The sequence below is a fragment of the Pseudorasbora parva genome, chromosome 10 (assembly GCF_024679245.1).
Source record: "Pseudorasbora parva isolate DD20220531a chromosome 10, ASM2467924v1, whole genome shotgun sequence".
NCBI classification, from domain to species: domain Eukaryota; kingdom Metazoa; phylum Chordata; class Actinopteri; order Cypriniformes; family Gobionidae; genus Pseudorasbora; species Pseudorasbora parva.
In genome coordinates, this window is record NC_090181.1 from 46,148,266 (window position 1) to 46,169,021 (window position 20,756).

Below are 20,756 nucleotides of genomic sequence, written 5' to 3' on the forward strand. Positions count from 1 at the left end.
AAATACTGAGTAAGAAGAGCATTTTTTGCAGTGTGGCACTTAATGGAAACAGTTTCACACTGGCTCCGAGTCTCTCCAGGCTCAATGCACATTTAATACAGATAAATATTTAATGTGAGCCTCTAATTAATTGTTTATACAAAACGATCATCCCTTTTATCCTCAAATCTCTTGACACTCAAACACAATAAAGATTCAATTGCACCTGATTCCTCTTGATACAGACGTCACTCTAATGGAGTTTGATATGATTCGACTCTTTATGATTATTGCTTGATTTTTAGGGTGTTCTGGCATCCCGAAACAATGATAATCCATCATTTTGAGAAACGTACTCAATGCAGTCCTTAAAATGTACTGAGTGGAGATGATTGTGAAGACACGAGCGTTTGCTGTTGGGTCTGAAGGGCCTCCAGAAGTGCAGCAGTAAGAGTGTGTGTGTCCAGAAGTGCAGATGTGCAGCAGTAAGAGTGTGTGTCCAGAAGCGCTGGTCTAAGCGGCTGTATTCCCTGGAGCGTCCACCCACATCTGTTTGGTGTGTGTGTGTGTGTGGGCGTGTGGGCGTGGCCCATCTGCTGCCAGGTTGCATTGTGGATCCCAATATGGCGATGTCCTGCATCAGCGCGTCTGACCCCGGCCGTCCTCATGGCCAAGGTCATCTGTGATCTGTCACTCACACACACACTGACCGAGAGCCAGCTGAGCTCAGCCATTTGCTGTGGTTAATCGTCTTGCCATTGAGAGATCCTAGTTAAAGGCAAAGTTTTCTCTGTGATTCGTAAGGCTTTGCAGTTTGGAGATGTGCTGTAATGTAGGGCTGCACAATTCACTCTTAAATACGCTGCCAAAATATTTTTTTGTTTGCTGTCATATATTACTATTGTATGCACTGCAAAAAATGCTCTTCTTACTTAGTATTTTACTTTCATTACCTGGTCAAACATGAAGAAACGACAGCGTTCATGCAACAGAGACAGAACACTGCAAAAAATGCTCTTCTTACTTAGATATATACTCAAATATCTTTAAAATCTTAAATCAAGGTGCATTTACTAGATCAGTAAAATGACATGAGATTTTTCTTGTTTTGCTGAAAATAAAATCTAAACGTAAATTAATTAAAATAGTGATAACATATGCATACGAAATAAGAATATCAAATGTAAAAATTACTTTAAAAACAAGGACAATTAAAATAGCTGTAAAAAGAAGAAAATAAATAAATTAAAATGGTGAGAAATAGATCCCTATCTGCCCGAATCCAAATTTGGGTACTCCTATCTGAGATGGAAGAGATGGAGCAGGATGACAATGTCTCCTTGACCTTACAAGTTGGTCCAAGATGGGCTCCTGTAAGGGGTCGTGACCTTTGCCCCGCAGGGCCTCCCCTTTCTTGAGTCCACTTCACTGTCTGCTACCACAAGCAGAATGAAGCGAAGAACACTGCTCTCCTTTTCCAATCTCTTCCATTCAGAGACAGCCCTAAACAAAAATAATAATCAACAGATGCAAAGAGTATTAAAAAGAATGAAATGAGATACATATGTATATATATATATATATATATATATATATATATATATATATATATATATATATATATATATATATATATATATATATATATATACAGTCTTGTGTATAGAGCGTGCATATCATGAATGCTGGGTCTCATTTGTTTTCTGAGAATCTACTGAACCTACTGGTAACTTGTTTGCCACGTAGCAATAAAAAATATACTAAAAACCTTGATTATTCTGGTTAGTCACATTGTACTGCTATTATTTTGAACAAGACTGTGTATATATATATATATGGTAACACTTTAGTATGGGGAACACATATTCACTATTAACTCCGCCTTCTGCCTCAATAATCTCCTAATTTACTGCTTATTAATAGTTAGTAAGGTAGTTTTTGTAGTGTTTAGGTATTGGGTCGAAATAAGGGATGTAGAATAAGCTCATGCAGAATAAGGCATTAATATGAGCTTTATAAGTGCTCATAAACAGATGTGTTTTTGTGATATAATTAAGCTATATCACAAGAGCAAGAGAGCTGTTTTCATGAATATAAGCGTGATTGCAAATGATATTGATTTATACAAACGTTCAATAAACTAAAAGTTAATATTAAATTACAAATTTTGAACTGTGTCTTTGCTATTCCGGCCACGCTTCATTATTAACCCTTGTATGGTGTTTGGGTCTGTTGGACCCGTTTTCATTTTTTATCGAAAGAAAAATGATACGATTAATTATTTTTTTCAAACTGAGACTCATTGGCCTTGGCTCATTTTCTGTGAGGAATATATTATATCAGAACACATTTTCAATGACCACACACTGTACACCCCCCCTACACATTTACACACATGCATGCGTGTGTGTGTGTGTGTATGTGTGTGTGAGAGAGATTGTGTAAGTGTGAGAGAGTAGCTACAAGAGTGAGTTTTGTTTCTACCCCTGCCGTTCCCACACGAGGTTGCAATTCTTATATGTGATCTAACAAAGGTTAAGAGAAAATATTAACCATATATGCTGTTTATATTGCTTGTAATCGGGATGAAGTAAACATCTGTTGAGTATTTTAACATAACATTTTAGATTGAGTTGAATTAAAAACCCAAAAATGCAGCGGGTCCACCAGACCCACGAACACTGGCTGAGTAACAAAAATATGAACACCACACAAGGGTTAAATGAATCAGGCTTTGAACAAATCGGTTGAATAAATGATTCTGTGAATGGCTAATTATGTTAATGTTTTAACGTTATATTAATCTGAACATTATTTATGAAGGTACCAATTCAGACGCAACTTCATTGCTATTCATTAAAGGTGAACTATGTAGTATTTTTGCAGTAGAATATCCAAAAACCACTAGGCCGGTGTTATATATTTTGTTCAGTTGAGTACCTACAATATCCCAGAAGTTTCCAACTATTTGTAAATTGTGAGAAAATTGCTATTTTAACTAAGGACCGGGACGTGTCAGCATAGCGTTTGAGTCGCCTGTCAATTGCGTCATATCTGCGCTACCCTCGGTTTCAGCTTTTATTTGGCAGGAGCGCTTTACTCTTAGCAGTGTGAACAAGTGAACGCACGGAGTAACGTCATAACATCGTTTTGAACACACTTAAATGTATCTAATATGATAAACAGAGCTGCTTTACCTCATAATCATAACCGAAGAGCTGATCAGTGCAGGCGACCGGCGACTGTCTCCCGTCCCTTCATAATAAAAGTCCCGGTATTCGCGAGGCGGGTATTTGTTTAACAATCGCTCCAGCAGCTGTGCTCAGCTCCTCAACACTCGGTCCTGCTCTGCTTTAGACTACAGTAATGTTAATAACCGCATGCATGAACGTGATTTCTGCCCGAGTCCTATTTTTCACCGGCTGTGATGAGAAGACCACATCTCCCAAGATGCTGCGCTCACACTTTGCGTCATCAAACTACGCATTTGTTTTGCATAGGCGCCCTCCAGTGGACAAAAGCTGCATAGTGCACCTTTAAATTGTCAGTGATTTGATTGGTAACAGTGCCATAGTGTCTTACTAATTATGATTACATTTATTAATTAAATATGTCATTTCTCAGATATGGATCTTTTAGATGATTTTAGCTTGGTCTCATTTAGGGGGTCTTGACTACACTAGGTTTAGTTAACAGTAACAGCACTGATAATGTCCGGATCATTCTGGTGGTCAGTTGTGGGGCTCTTACCTGGCCCCGCATACCCTCGCTACGGCGCTGGGCAGTTTAATTGTAATATAAATGTATAACTGCTCCACACGTGTGTTGTACATGTGTCTGAATCAGGACAGCCTGAGCAGATGCTTCCACAGATCAACATCCTGAGGTCCGATCCGGAGCCAGAGGACGAGGGATCCGTCATCCTGACCGAGGCCCGATCGGCGCTCATAACCGCACAAGCAGAAAATAGGGTTGTATTTTCAGGCCTTTCATTCCGTCGGCACGTCTGGCACATGACGTGTGTATTTGTTAATGTGTGGGATTTATAGAAGTTTATGATGAACATGTGTTATGCCCATAAGCTCAGCACTCTTAAAATCTTGCATTGGGTCCTGCTTTACTGGACTAGAACTTATACAAAACAAAATACATTAAAGGGGCGGTGAAATGCTGTTTCATGCATACTGAGCTTTTTACACTGTTAAAGACTTGGATTCCCATCCTAAACATAGACAAAGTTTCAAAAACTAATGTTGGACGTTTGATGGAGTATTTCTGTGTCAAAAATACTCCTTCCGGTTTCTCACAAGTTTTGGAGAGTTTTTTTCGAGTATGGGTCGGCTTGACGTTAAATAGAGCGGAAGGTCCTTGTATGGGCCGTACGGGCTCTTCTCCCGGTAGGGTGCGCGCGCGCGTGACTAGAGCGAGAGAGGAAATGCACGCCCGTAAACACTCACTCAGCTGCAGATCCAGTCGTCCGTGAACACTTCTGTCGTTATAGTCCGCGCCGCGCTCCACTTTATTCCTATGGGTGACGTCGAGCGACTTCAACGCTTCAGCACAGCATTCTGGGAAGGCAGCGCTGCATTTGAACCGATTTGAACGCAGAAATGACGGGAAGCTTCACAACATCGCTTACGTCGCGTCGCAAAGTGGATTTCCACGCCACTGCTGTCACAGGACTTCACCAAATCATACCAAAGAAGTGTGTTTTTGACGGAGCGGTCCCAGCGATAAAGGTTCGGTCCTGCTTTGGAAGCAGCCGGTGAGTAAAACTGCTTCAGATGTCTGTGCTGTCGGCTATCGTCACGTGAGTAAACATCAGTAAACGACACGATCGCGTGCTTCGTCATTCAAATGCGCTAACGGACTCCATTGTTGTTCTATGTATAACGTTACACTAGTCTGACGTGCAAAACCGTTTTGCTTGCTACTGCTAAGGTCTAACGTTAGTCGCATACAATAGTCCATAAACCGAATCATGTCCTCATACACTGCGAGTAAACACACACAAATGTGGAGAGGCCACTAAATACAGTCCATACCACAGAGACGGACATCCTGATGTTGCTGTTTCTCCTGTTCAATTTATTTCTCCCTCAGATTTGATTCTGGATCATTATCTGTATTAGCTGAGATAGCGATGGGTTTCTCCACGCTTGAGGACGTCACCGCTTTGCGCGCTTGTCATTCTTTAGCTCCGCCCACACGATACGCCTCCAGACTCTCGGTTTTTTCCGGAAAGACTCGGTACAGCCCATATTTCTTTTATAAATATAATAAAACTAAAGACTTTTCGGAGATATGAAGGATGCAATACTACTCTATAGGTACTCAAGATTGACATGAGATTGACTGAAACTGAGTGTTTCACCCCCCCTTTAACACACTTTCTTAAATTAATCGAACAGCACCGCCACTCGTATAGAAATAAATCTGAAAGACTGTGAATGAACAAATAAATAAATAAATAAATAAATAAATAAATAAATAAATAAATAAATAAATAAATAAATAAATAAATGTGTTCTGTTGATATAACATCAACATGGATGCAGGACCCATCACACTGCCTCCGCCGGCTCGCCTTCTTCCCATAGTGCATCCTGGGGCCATGTGTTCCCCAGGTAAGCCACACACACACACACACCCGGCCATCCACGTGATGTAAAAGCACACGTGATTCCTCAGACCAGGCCGCCTTCTTCCATTGCTCCGTGGTCCAGTTCTGATGCTCACGTGCCACTGTTGGTGCTTTCGGCGGGGTCAGAGGTCACCCTGACTGGTCCATACGCCTCAAACTGAGCTGCTCTGTGTATTCTGACAGCTTTCTATCAGAACCAGCATTAACTTCTGGAGCAGTTTGAGCTCCAGTAGCTCGTCTGTTTGATCGGACCCCACGGGCCAGCCTTCGCTCCCCACGTGCATCAATGAGCCTTGGCCGCCCATGACCCTGTGGCCGGTTCTCCACTGGTCCTTCCTTGGAGCACTTTTGATAGATACTGACCACTGCAGACCGGGAACAGCCCACAAGAGCTGCAGTTTTCGAGATGCTCTGACCCAGTCGTCTAGCCGTCACAATCTGGCCAAACTCGCTCAAATCCTTACGCTTGCCCATTTCTCCTGCTTCACACACATCAACTCTGAGGACAAAGTGTTCACTTGCTGCCTAATATATCCCACCCACTAACAGGAGCCGTGATGAAGAGATCATCAGTGTTATTCACTTCATCTGTCAGTGGTCATAATGTTATGTCTGATCGGTGTGTATTGGTGTGTTTTAAAGATTATTAATATTTATCATTTACACTGCAAAAAATGCTTTTCTTACTTAGTATTTTTGTCTTGTTTCGAGTCCAAATATCTAAACATTCTTACATTAAGACATTTTTTCTAGACAAGTACAAATTATTGTCTTGTTTTGGGGAAAAATAACTCAAAATGAAGAGAGTTTTTGCTAAAAATAAGATCAATAATCTGCCAATGGGGTGAGAAAAATAATCTTAATTTAAACAGAAAACAAGATTATTTTTCTCACCCCATTGGCAGATTATTTATCTTATTTTAAGCAAAAACTCTCTTCATTTTGAGTTATTTTTCCCAAAACAAGACAATAATTTGTGCTTGTCTAGTAAATACTTCTTATTTTAAGAATTGTTAGATGATTGGACTAGAAACAAGACGAAAATACTAAGTAAGAAAAGCATCTTTTGCAGTGTATTTATTTATTCCAAGTATGCTTCAGGTATTTTTCAAAGATCTGTTCTCCCTTTCAGCATTAAAGCAACAAGTACAAATACTCCACACATTCACAACATCAGAAACGACACGTTTGTTCGTTTTTAATGTATTAATTCAGTTTATGGATGTTGTTGGAGCATGAAAGCGTGGTGTTGAGACGGCGATGTCGATGATGTCACGGTGTCATGTGGCTGCTGAGGGCCCACACGCCGCTAATGAGAGGTTGTTACCAAGTGCTAATTAGCTCTGAAGGCTCTGCTAATCTCATTAACCGCAGTAGTGCTGGTCCACGTCTGATTTAACAGTTGTCACTATACCTTGACTGTGAGCCGCATGGCCTTCTGGGTGGAGACTGACAGGTCCGTGGAGAACGCCGTCTGGGAGCGTCGGATCCAGAACCTGGGAAATTACACCTCACTTAACACCGCTTGACACATGAGCGGCTAATTGAAATATATTCTGATATGAGTCCTGATGTTATGGTGGCGCCCGGATTATACCAGAACATCCAGACCTTTGCTACACAAGTCAGGAACGCTTAAACATGAGGCTCGTCGTACATTTGGAGTTAATTTGTTAATATGTGTGTCAATCTAAAGCCTTTCTGGCCGATCACTTTTAGCTTGTTATTAAATCTGATGTGATTCACAGAGCAATTAAACCAGGGTTATTATAGTTCACTTTAACTGAAGTAACATCTTTCATCATTACATTTCGATTTTTAATTTAGCTTCATTTGATGTACTAAAATAACTAAAATGCAAATTAATACAAAATTATACATATTGTCAAAGTTATATTCAGTTTGTGCACTGCAAAAAAAGGCGTTTCTTACTTAGTATTTTCGTCTTGTTTCTAGTCCAAACATCTAAAAATTCTTAAAACAAGAAGTATTTACTATACAAGCAAAAGTAATTGTCTTGTTTTGGGAAAAAATAACTCCAAATTAAGAGAGAAATTAACATTTTAACAAAAATACTAAGCAAGAAAAGCTGCTTTTTTGCGCAGTGTGTTAGTTTCTGCACTATATAAAAATATATGCTGTGTTAAAACAACCAAAGTTGGGTTTAAAATGGACAAACCCAGAAATTGGGTTGTTTGAACCCAGTGAATGGACCCTTTCAAACAACCCAATTTCTGGGTTTGTCCATTTTTGTTCTTCCTTTGTTCTATTTTCCCGCCACACTCTGTCACCATTGGCACTGACCACATTCATCACAGCTGTTCATTGTTTTAGTTAATCATCTGCGTATTTAATGGTGCGGTCAACTCATGTCGTAAAGGTCGTATTTACGAGTTGAAGACACATGAACGCCACCACAGTCGTAAATACCAGTGGGAAACTGGGGATTTTCTTTAAGGCCTGATCTGTACGAGTTGGGGGGGTGTCCTGTCCGTGAGAAACATGGCGGAGTCAATCGATGCGACACCTGTAGATGAATATAACGGGTATTTAGCAGCGACACTGTCAGGCTTTGCCATTTACAACAAAGTAAGCTAGCGTTGCAATATAACAATTAGCCTAATATATAACAATACTGTTTACAGTTGTATCATAGATGAATTAAAAACAAAAGATTGAAACTCAATAATAAAATGTGTTATTTTGCAAGGTTGCGGCTAAAATTGCCATTCCTGGGTCTATATATCCCATAATTGAGGTCGCTTCAACCCGCGTTCATGGAAAACAGCCGGCGGGAAAACCGCAGACTTGGCAACACAGTGCAGTTGAGTTCTGTTGACATTAGACAACTAACGTTTTGTGTCGCTCCGCTGCTCTGATTGGCTGTCGGTCTGTCCAATCGAGGTCTTTCCTGGTTGGGTTGAAACACGCCCCATAATCACAGCCCAATGAGCATCTGACTAGAGCTGGGCATGACCATAATTCATAGCAACAATCTGGCATTAATTCAAACGGATTTATTAAAAGATGTTATCAATCCACCACCTGCGTGACCTCATTAATCAACATGGTTGAGCAACAAATTTGTGAAAATACGGTTTCGGGAAACAGTCGTGACCCAGAAAGCAACAGTGTTGGCTCGCATTTGGCCCACATCTGGAACATGTGGATTTAGTGTGTACCAGATGTGGGCCGGATCTGGGCCGACACTATGCTGCTGTTTGGGATGGCAGTTTAGCAGCGAGTTACGTCTTTGTACCACACACTTAAGCCCTATTTGGACAGAATTAGTTTTAACATGAGGAGATGGGGGTAAAGTAATTTTACCTCAGGACGTCTGTGATATTAATGGGCAATTCGCACGGGATAAGACATCTCAGTAAAACTAGCAGAAGTGTGAGGAGTAACTCGCTTTACACACCACAGTAACCTCCGTGTTATCATGTGTGTATGACGTTGCTGTTATCACTTGAGCAAACACACAACAATGCGCCATTCTGAACTCCTCTATGTATGTATATATATATATATATATGTGTGTGTGTGTATGTATGTATATATATGTATATGTGTGTATATATATATGTGTATATATGTATATGTGGTGTGACAGGCAGCGGGGCGAGGGACCGCGAGAGCGGGCCGGTGATTAATTTTCACGAGTGCCAGCTGCGTGGCACACCGGTCTCGTCTCGCGGCCATGTGACGGGAGCATATAAGGAGGAGCAAGAGCTGCAGAAGACGAGAGAGGACCAGGCCTGGAATTTATGTTTAGTTTTGTTTTACGAGTGTTTGTGTTAGTGGGCAGTCGTCCGTGAGGGGCTGCCCGCGGTTTTTACGTTCGGTTTGTTTATTTCTTTTGAATAAAGTTTGTTGAACGTTCGCCGGTTCCCGCCTCCTTCCTTCCCATCTACGAACGGTATTACATTGGTGCCAAAACCCGGGGGGAAGGAGGGACATGCTGTCGAAGAGCCCTCGCTGCTGAGGGGGATCGCGGTGCTGAGGAGGTCGGGCAGCGCGGATGAATGAGGACCGCGAGGGCTGCCCGAGGCGATGGTGCTGGAGCGAGGAAGGTGGGACAGAGACCTCGCTGCCGTGCCCCTGGGTCGAGGTGGGGTGGCTGCCGTCCGAGAGGGAGCGGAGGAGTCGCCGCGCTTGCCGTGAGCCGGAGCCTGCTGCCATCCGCCTGAGAGGGGAGGAGCAGGGAGCGCGGGGCTCGCTGCCGGGTCCCTCAGAAGGAGGAGTCACCGCCGGCCGCCAGGGGGCGGAGGAGGATCGAGCTGCCCACCAGGCGTCCAGTGCCATCGCACAGCACCGCGAGGAAGAGACTCTCGGCGGGCGGAGGGCCGAACGGCAGTGTGTCTGGGAACCGGACCAGAATTTTTTTTTTTCCTCTTTCTTTCTTTTCCCTCTCTCCCCTCTCTCGTCCGCGGGCTCCTCGTGCTCCCGTCTACATTTCTCTCGCCTCTCTGTCCTTACCCCCAGGTGCCGCGGCCGCCGTGATCGGGGGGGGAGTAGAGCGCAGTCTCGGGAGTGCCCCCCGGCCTGCGAGGGGCAATGGGGGTATGTGGTGTGACAGGCAGTGGGACGAGGGACCGCGAGAGCGGGCCGGTGATTAATTTTCACAAGTGCCAGCTGCGTGGCACACCGGTCTCGTCTCGCGGCCATGTGACGGGAGCATATAAGGAGGAGCAAGGGCTGCAGAAGACGAGAGAGGACCAGGCCTGGATTTTAAGTTATGTTTTGTTTATGTGTTTGCGGGCAGTCGTCCGTGAGGGGCTGTCCGCGGTTTTACTTTCGGTTTGTTTATTTCATTTGAATTAAAGTTTGTTGAAAGTTCGCCGGTTCCCGCCTCCTTCCTTCCCATCTACGAACGGTATTACAGTATATATATATGTATGTATGTGTGTGTGTGTGCTTTAATAAACAGGTCCAGTCAAATGATTCTGATTGGATTGTGTTGGTAATAGACACTTTCCTAGAGCTAAAATAAGTGTTGTGCCTTTAATAGTGCATTAATCTTCATTTTGCTTTAAATGATATGCAGGAAATACTGGACGTTTGCCACAGAGTTGTCCCTCCAACGCAACCGAATGCTTCAAGCGCCTCCAATCTCGCAAAACGCACAATTATTAACTTTAAGAAAAGGAAAAGACTGAATTTTACGATACAGCAGGTCTATTTGAACGGGATTAAGGGTGCTTTCACATCTCTAGTTCGGTTCATTTGGTCAGAATCAAGGGCAAACAATTATACATTGTTGCATTTTTCAGCTTTTTTGGTTCCTTTTCACACCATATTGATTGCTTTGGTCTGAACCAGTTGAAACGAACCAAAACGCAGGCACGTGACAACATCCACATCACTCATTGGCCATGGCGTATTTCCTAAACTGCTTTTCGATTGGTCAGAATTTACGTGTGGAAAAATTACAACAGAAGAGGCAAAGCCAGCAAACTATAATAACATATAATAATAAATGGAGAGCCGACTGCGGGCCAGTTTTGTCCCTGGCCATAATCTACTACACTGTGTGTATTTACCACAGTATGCAAACAATACATTTCTATAATGAAGCGGCGTGAAAACAACGCTCTAATGCACTGCAGACGGCGAGCGCACATCACTCGTCACTTCAAGCGGAGGCGTGCATTAATTATTCTTAACTGACATGCTCATCTTCCCGAAAATATTGCCAACGATCTATCAGGTAATAATGTCATGCACACAATGTCAGCGCAGCGAACTACGGCAGCTGGTTTAGTCCAAAAATGATCAGTACTTTTGCAGATGGTTCTGTTCGAGGTCGGATCACGTTCTCACCACAAACGAACCGCTCCAGAGTTCGTTTGAAATCGTACCGAGACCAGCTCTTCAAGGAGGTTTCGGTACGCTTGTTTGGTCCGCTTTTGGTGCGCACCCGAGTGCGATTGCTGCTTTCAGACCTGACCAAACGAACCACACCAAAGAGGGAAACGAACTCTAGTACGATTCAACCGAACTAAATGAGGCAGGTGTGGAAGCACCCTAACATTACCTGAGGTCATTTCCGGACCTTTTTATAGAAGGAAAGAGTCTCGTGATCTTCACTGCGTTGTCCGTAATTATTACCGAGATGGCACATTCAGACGGCACTAAAGTCACAGAGAACCTCTGGTAATAATTACTTCACCCCCATCTCGCCACGTTAAAATAATCCTGTCCGAATAGGGCTTTAGACAGGAACAGATCACCTGACTGACGGATGTAAATCCACCAACGTTTGCTACTTTTCTCTGAAACAGCCGCTACCACATTAACAGATGAATCCACACTATTGTTACTCAAATGACTAATAAAATAACTTATTGTGGCACATTCAGAGACAGAGACATTTAACCTTGCCCAAACTGTGTTATTTCAAGGACTTTTGTGTAAATATTGAAACATGAAGTGTCAGTTACGGTGAGGTTTGTTTCATATTGATTGGAGTCCGTCGCACTAAAGAGTTGCAGCGCTTTTATGTATTCAGACGGTTCAGTCTCGTAAATTATCATTGAGGTAAGTGGCAAGGTGAATGCCTATCGCATTTATGCCTTTCATATCACAAACCCTCCACCGCAGACACCATCGAGAAGCTTATTGAAGGGTTTGGTGTCCCCTTGGTGTGTGGAAACGTCCATTGAACAGATTTGCTGTCAAAGATCAATATATCGACCGTCTAGCGTTTAGTTAACTCTTCAGATGAAGTGTGTCCTGAGAGGTAGAGTGTGAAAGGTTAAACGATTTGACCTGCTCATAAGTTTTCACTGAGGCGTTTTTTTTTTATGTGGCGAAGTCCAACGGCTCCTTTGGGAAACTGTGACCTCTTGGAAAACAGGGTTTGATCTGTCATGAAACAAAGCACAATGTACATGCTTTAACTGTGCCAAGGGCTGAGACGATGTCTACACCTATAACATGATCTGACTTTTTGAGTACACTTAGCACCGTTTACATGCATTTAATCTTTATAGTGGTTAAAACAGTTCTTTAGATAATTCAGAAGTTCTTTACAGTAAAAAAAAAAAAAGTTATTTTAAGAACTGATCATTGAAAGGTTCTTTAAAGAACCAAAAAATTGGTATTTTACGGCATTGGTGCCAACAAAACCTGATGATCTGCTCAAAAAATGTTGTTCCTCAGTGTTTTTGTCTTGTTCTCCAGTAGAAATGTCAAAATATTTTAAAATCAAGATGCATTTACTGAAGAATCAATGTCTTTAGATACATTAAAGGTCATGAATTGGCTTTTAAACAAATGTAATACTGTTGTCTGAGGTCAACTAATGATGTTTGTATGTTTTTTTACATTCAAAAAGATCATAACTAATAAGTAATAGGCCGTTTTCTACACTGGTTTTGAGGCTCTCTCCTGAACGCTGGGTTTTGATGGGCGTGTCACTGGAGACTTGGAAGTAAACGCCCACGGCTAGGATTGGATAAGATTTGCATATTTAATGAGCTTTAGCTCCGCTGTCAGTTCAGTTCACATGAGGGATTGTTTCGAAAGCAACAACTGGAATGATTCTCTGACAGGGCTCGCTAAACGTCTTTATCAAACAAACACAATGATTTATCTCTCATCCACCCGCAATTGACTTGTTTTTTTTAAATTACTTGTCCTGCCCGATCGGTGGATATAAGCCCCACGCACGCACGCACGCACGCTCTTCAAATATCAAATCAAGAGAGAGAATATTAACAATGCAGATCAATAAATTAATGTCATTTTAGTATTTAAGATTCACCAGCCTGCCGATGGGCTAACGGTTTGGTCTGGAAAACACACAGCCCCGGGACATTGGGCTTTGTGAGCCCTGGCCCATACATCTGATCCCGAATCGCAATGAACGAACAAATAAAGGATTCTCCAGCCTGTGACAGCGCGATAATGTTCTGTTAGACATGTTCACATAATCAATACGATCTGTAAAAATGCAATTCTATCACATATAAAAACATGTTTTACTCACATAAGTGTGTTGCACCATTCCTGTCGGATCCGATATAGAAGCACAGCATTGTATTTTAATCTCAATGTCTGCAAATCCAGTGTCGACCCATGTCTATCTTCGGCATGTTCATAGCTCGTTTAGCTGCACGAGTCAGTGGGTGGGGCTACATATGCAGGTGGGCGTGGCTACATAAGCAGATGGGCGGGGCTACATAAGCAGGCTCGTTTTCTGGGCCTGGTGTCTATAAATGCTTTTCTTTTAATAACAGAGAAGCTCTGAATTTTACAGCATATTCTTATATTACCATGATCTTTTATATATTAAAGGCTCAAGGGAAAGATGATTTCTCAATTCATCTTTCCCTTGTTTTGCTTTCTGAAAAATAGATCAGAATTAAGTGAGTTTATGCTTCAAACAAGAACAAAAATCTGACAACGGGGTCAGAAAAAGAATGAATCACTTATAAATGCAATCTAAAATATGTGAACTATGTTTCTATTAGGGATGGGACGAAATATCGTTTGACAAAATTTCGCGATACAAAACGTGACGAAACGCATCGAGCTCGAAAAAAATGGATCGCGAAATAAAGATAGATGGCACTGCTGCATGATTTGCGTAGTATATAAATAATTTAGTGTATTATATGTGTGTGTGTGTGTGTGTGTGTGTGTGTGTGTATGGGGCAGACATAACAAAACGCAGCGCGCATTTTCTGTTTGATCTGAGGCATAGTTGGAAAAAGTGAGAGCAGTCAGACGCGATGCAACAGCAAACATTAAAAGGGAAAGAAAATGGTTGACATTTATGTGATTTTTATTCATAAAAAGTGACCGTCAAAAATTCATACCAGTTTTTTAAACATTGTTTGTAGCTAAATGTGACAAAATGTTGCTGTTATTTTCAGCGTGAGCCGCTTTACAAACGGCGCCCCATAGACATTAGCATTAATATTCTAAACCAAAAATGCAGTTATTGCCTACATAAGCTACCATATTTTCTGTTTAACTTTTATAAGACTCCAGAAAGAAAAGTGTGTTTTTTCACTGAGCACATTCTCTGCAGTCTGAGCGCGATGCACTAAAGCTCACTCGCTCATGTCTGAGGTAAATCATTAACACCATCACCACGCTTACAGTACACGTGTTTTATTGAGCTAAATACATTACAATCGGCTAAAACTAATGCACAGGTTACTTTCCTGAACAAGCGCGCTCCCGAGTCGTCCGTGTTCTTCACACTGTCCACGTGAATTGCGGAAGCATATGGCGTTTTAATAAAGTCAAAAGTCGCGCGCACGAAAACCACGAGCACGCGAATAAACCCAAGCGCGCAAAACAGACCCACGAGAGGAAAATAGCAACGCGAGAGCGCATCTGTGCAGCCGCGAGCGCATTTGTACACCGCGAGCGCGCGAAACAGTATTTAGGGGCGGAAATGAATACTAGCGCAAGGCCCTGCTGCCTAGCGCGCACAACTGCAAATGAGCGCTCGCGTGACTACTCAACACTCGCTCGCTCCTCGAGTTGACTTTTGACACTTTGAGGGCGGGGCAATGACTTTTGTCTTCCCACCTGTGATTGGTCATTTGTTTAATCAGTTTCACTCTTGTTTAAACATGTAGCAGGACTAGGACAAGGCACGTTTTAAGGAACCATTATGTCGGACCCTGAGTAGGTAATTTAATTTTTAAGTCTTTGTGTTTCGAGTGCAATATATTCAATATATGAAATTGTATTGTACAATTTCAAAGGTATTTTGTTTACAATCATCTTGAATAGTTTGTATAGGACCTTAACACCAAAAAAGATAAGCTAATTTAAGATAAAGCTGACTAACCCATAAATGTAGGATGTTAAAGGTTAGTTTTGACCTACATTGACAATATACAGTAAATAAATCATCGCTGAGTAGCATTTCTAGCTACTTAACAAAGCTAGTATGCTAATGTATAAACAAAGCAGCGTAAATGCAATCTTTGTGATTTATTTATCTGACACATGGTGCTGGATGTTCCGCTTGTGCCCGTATAAGGTCAAAGAGCTCTTGCAAAGCCTGGGTGATACCACCCATTGGGCCACTGAATCTGCATTAACGACAACAGCTGGGGCAACAGCCTTAGTCCTAATGGGTTGTTATCATAGCTATCAAAATCCAGTGTTTTGTATTTTGCGTACGTGAGTTTTTGTTGTACATGTCTATTAAAAAAAAAAAAAAAAAATATTTGTACTGTGCTAATTAATTGAGATTTCTTACAGCTCTTACAGGTTGTTGGCCTGGTCTGTTTCGTTGCTTCTATTACTCTCCCCTTTTTTGTAAGTCGCTTTGGATAAAAGCGTCTGCTAAATGATTAAATGTAAATGTAAATGTAAATGATAGCAGGGGGTACTTGTATGTGATTGGACAGGGCCTCCAGAATATACAGCTCCTGACGACACAGAAACTCCAGATAATCTAAATCCAGTGGTGTTGTGCTGAAGGCCTGTTGCAACTTGTGTAAAAGATTTGCCAAAAAGTGGTGTCTTAGCTATTGACAGAACAAAGAATAATGAATGAGATGTTAAGATACCATGTCACTTTTGTGATAAACACACTTCAAAAGTTGAAAGGGTTACATTATCTCTACTCATCCTTTGAGTCCAGGAAAGTATTAAAAAAAATAGATAATGAGCATCAAAGTTTGATTTTACTTACTAATTTCCCTATTTCAAACATGGTCTTAGTAGTACATCTATCAAAATTATTTTCTTAATTGTTTGCATATTGGATGACAGAAAACATCAAAACGTCACTTTTTTTTGTTTTACACTTTTTACAGGGTCACATAGACCATCAGCAGAAAAACGCTTTCAGTGATGTAACCCTTAAGTTTCACTAATGCCGTTTGTAATGTGTTCTAATCATTTTATAAACGGCATTACGATAATAGCAATAGGGGTCGGTGCTGTGGTTTGAATAAATTACAAAGATTGCATTTACGCTGCTTTGTTTAGTACATTAGCATACTAGTTTTGTTAAGTAGTTAGAAATGCTACTCAGCAATGATTTATTTACTGTATATTTTCAATGTAGGTCAAAACTAACCTTTAACATCCTACATTTATGGGTTAGTCAGCTTTATCTTAAATTAGCTTATCTTTTTTGGTGTTAAGGTCCTATACAAACTATTCAAGATGATTGTAAACAAAATACCTTTGAAATTGTACAATACAATTTCATATATTGAATATATTGCACTCGAAACACAAAGACTTAAAAATTAAATTACCTACTCAGGGTCCGACATAATGGTTCCTTAAAACGTGCCTTGTCCTAGTCCTGCTACATGTTTAAACAAGAGTAAAACTGATTAAACAAATGACCAATCACAGGTGGGAAGACAAAAGTCATTGCCCCGCCCTCAAAGTGTCAAAAGTCAACTCGAGGAGCGAGCGAGTGTTGAGTAGTCACGCGAGCGCTCATTTGCAGTTGTGCGCGCTAGGCAGCAGGGCCTTGCGCTAGTATTCATTTCCGCCCCTAAATACTGTTTCGCGCGCTCGCGGTGTACAAATGCGCTCGCGGCTGCACAGATGCGCTCTCGCGTTGCTATTTTCCTCTCGTGGGTCTGTTTTGCGCGCTTGGGTTTATTCGCGTGCTCGTGGTTTTCGTGCGCGCGACTTTTGACTTCATTTAAACACCATACGGCCCAGTTCGGCGCGCAGACTTAAAATACCGGCAGTTCAATAGGGAATGCGGATCTCTTAAAGGGGCCGCACTATATTCCTACTCGTGTAATATGGACCTCCTCCAGGTATGGTGTGGTTCTGGTTTGCTCACTGGTACACATTAACAATTTTTCATACGAACTTTTCCCTGTTCTGAATTAAACTGCCAGTGTAAAAACTCCCTTTATATTGTTAAAATGAGAGAAATCACTACTTACTCATTATTTTTAAGTTTAGGCTTAAGATACATGAACAATTTCTTAGATAAACATATCTATGACCTTTGATATGTCTAGTCTTCATGCTATATTGATTATTATTGAATAAGTATGGTTTCACTAATAATAAATGTACATTTGCATAAAGCATGCATATTTGTCCATACCTATGTTGATAAGAATATTAAAAACTTAATTTAAACTTAATTTAAGATACATTTACAATTGCTAAAAAGGTGCAATTAAATTGCGATTAATAGCGAGTTAACTAATGACAATCATGCAGTTAATCGCTATTCAATATTTTAAAATTGAATAATTTAAAATTGAACAATATAAACAAAATTCAAAAATTATTGGCACCCCTGTTTAAGATGTGGTCGCGGACTTCTAAAAATTCTCCTTTTTTTTAAACAACATAGAACCAAAATGCAAAAAAAAGAAAAATCCTACCTTTTGTTTTAGTACATTACTTTGGTGGTAAAAAAAAAAAAAAAAAAATCACAGATTTGGAAAGACTTTTTTTTTTTGATATCGTATCGTGACGTATCGTATCGTAACCCTGGCATATCGAGGTGCATCGTATCGTGAGTTTAAGTGTACCGTCCCATCCCTAGTTTCTATTCACATACTCTAAATCTAAAAATATTTTATTTCCAGGTTAAATCTCAGACGTTGTCTCATCTGGTTCTGAGAGCATGTCAGTGCATCTGAATCTCCATTGTCATCGAGAGTCTAATTGCCTCAAGACTATAAACCTTCAGCGTGTTTTGCCTTTGGTGAGTATTTATCGTGCATTGTTCATTTTCTCTCTCTCTCTCTCTCTCTCGGGCCGCTCTAGAAAGCATTCTCTTTCCTTGATAAGTGGGCAGAAACACAACACCAGTGAGGTTGGCTGCACTCTTTAACACTGGCTTTCATCCCGTCCTCTTTCTTCTGCACCTGAAAGCTTTCTTCACATTGGAGTTTGAAGCACGCTGAATACTAATTTCTGTCTATTAAAAGTGTCCGCTATCATCGGCGTGCTCTCATTAGAATGCCAGGCTCAGGGGACGCCTCTTAATTCCTTTATAGAGGAATTCAAGACCCTTTCACTTCAAAAAGTATAAATCATACTCCCAAATGATCATGGAAGAGAGGGGATTGGTACCAGGAGTCTCTGATGTGTCCCACCGGTTCGTGGCAAGCGGGTTGAGTTCCCAAAGCCGCTGAAATCCAGCCTCCGGAGAGAAGAGGAGTCTGTTCCTGTGACCCGCGCCTCTGCAGACACACAATACAACACTCGAGCATGTGAGTATGTGCACACGGAAGAAAGAATTATTGCTCAGATACGGCTTTCTTTCGTTCTCTTAGTGTGTGATTACATTGATTTTTTTTTAAACTTTGGCCCCACTTTATATTAGGTGGCCTTAACTACTATGTACTTACATCAAAAAATAAGTACAATGTACTTACTGTGTTCATATTGTATTGCAAAACACTTTAGCTAATATTGAGGTGGGATACGGGTAGAGTTAGGGACAGGTGTTTAAGTTTAGGGTGTAAGGGAAATGTCAACAGTGTAATTATAAATGTAACAACAGACATTAATTACCGATGTAATTGCATCCAGCTAATTTTTAAAATGTAAGTACAATGTAAAAACATGTATGTACACAATAAGTGCATTGTATCAAATGATTAATTACGATGTTAGTACATAGTAGTTAAGGCCACCTAATATAACGTGGGTCCTTAACTTTTAATGGACTGGACAATATAAACAATGGGAAAGGCAATAAGGGCTAGTAAGGTTAGATATGGTGCGACTTTAGGTGTGATGGGAACAGGAGCATGTGCTGCCCACAATCAATACAAATCACGCTGTATGACATGGATCTAAACATGTACACTATATGGCCAAAAGTATTGGGCCGCTCCTCCAGATCTCTGAGTTCAGCTGTTCAATCTCTTCATGGCCACAGGTGTATAAATCAAGCTCTAGGCCTGCAGACGCTTCTGCACACATTAGTGAAAGAATGGGTCGGTCTCAGGAGCTCAGTGAACTCAAGCGTGGGGCCGTGATAGGTCGTCACCTGTGCAATAAGTCCATTCCTGACATTTCCTCACTACTAAATATTCCACGCTCAACTGTTAGTGGGATTATAACAAAGTGGAAGCCATTGGGAACAACAGCAACTCAGCCACGAAGTGTTAAATCCCAGAGCGGGGTCAGCGCATGCTGAGGGTCACAGTGCGCAGAAGTCTCCAACTTTCTGCAGAGTCAACAGTGCCAGACCTCCAGACTTCTGTGGCCTTCAGATGAGCTCAAGAACAGCAGAGAGAGCTTCATGGAATGGGTTTCCATGGCCGAGCAGCTCATCCAAGCCTTACATCACCAAGAGCAATGCAAAGCGTGGGATGCAGTGGAGTAAAGCAGCCGCCACTGGACTCTAGAGCAGTGAGACCTGTTCTCTGAGCGACCGATCGCGCTTCAGTCTGACAATCCCATGGACGAGTCTGGGTTTGGCGGTCACCAGGAGAACGGGACTCGCCTGACTGCATTGTGCCAAGTGTAAAGTTTGGTGGAGGGGGGGATTATGGTGTTTAGGACCCACAAACACAGAAATCGCCTCATTTGGTCATCTTTCGTTTGGGACAGCCCAGCATCATACAGTTTGTACCAGGCACTGTGAGAAACATGTTTTAAAAAAATGTTTAGCACTTTCACGAATAACATATTTTACATAAAATATGTTTACATTTAGCTGGAAAAAAGCTGAAGTTATAAAAATAAGTTGGAGATCCATCTTTTCACACTGAGGACAATCGAGGGACTCAAACACAACTATTAAAAAAGTTTAAAACATTCACTAATGCTCCAGAAGGAAACACAATGTATTAAGTGCTGGGGGATGAACACTTTTGAACAGGATAGAGATTACATTTTTGTATTATTATTATTTACCCCTGCCCTTCAGAAGCAACAGAAGATGCTTCACATGTTTCCTGGCAGACAAATTAAGTTCAATTTATCTCAATCTTCAAATTAAGAAAGTTTTCACCCCCGGCTCTTAGTGTGTTATGTTCATTTTTTTAAAAATCACTTTTCACATTGCTTATTTAATAACTTACTTGGTATCAAGGTGTAAATAGCTGTTATTTGTCATTGTGATTGCCTTCAGGCGCTTACCGTCCAACACTTCACCATCATCTGCTATTAACATGCAGAAGTGTGCAGCACTTAAGGCCTCTAT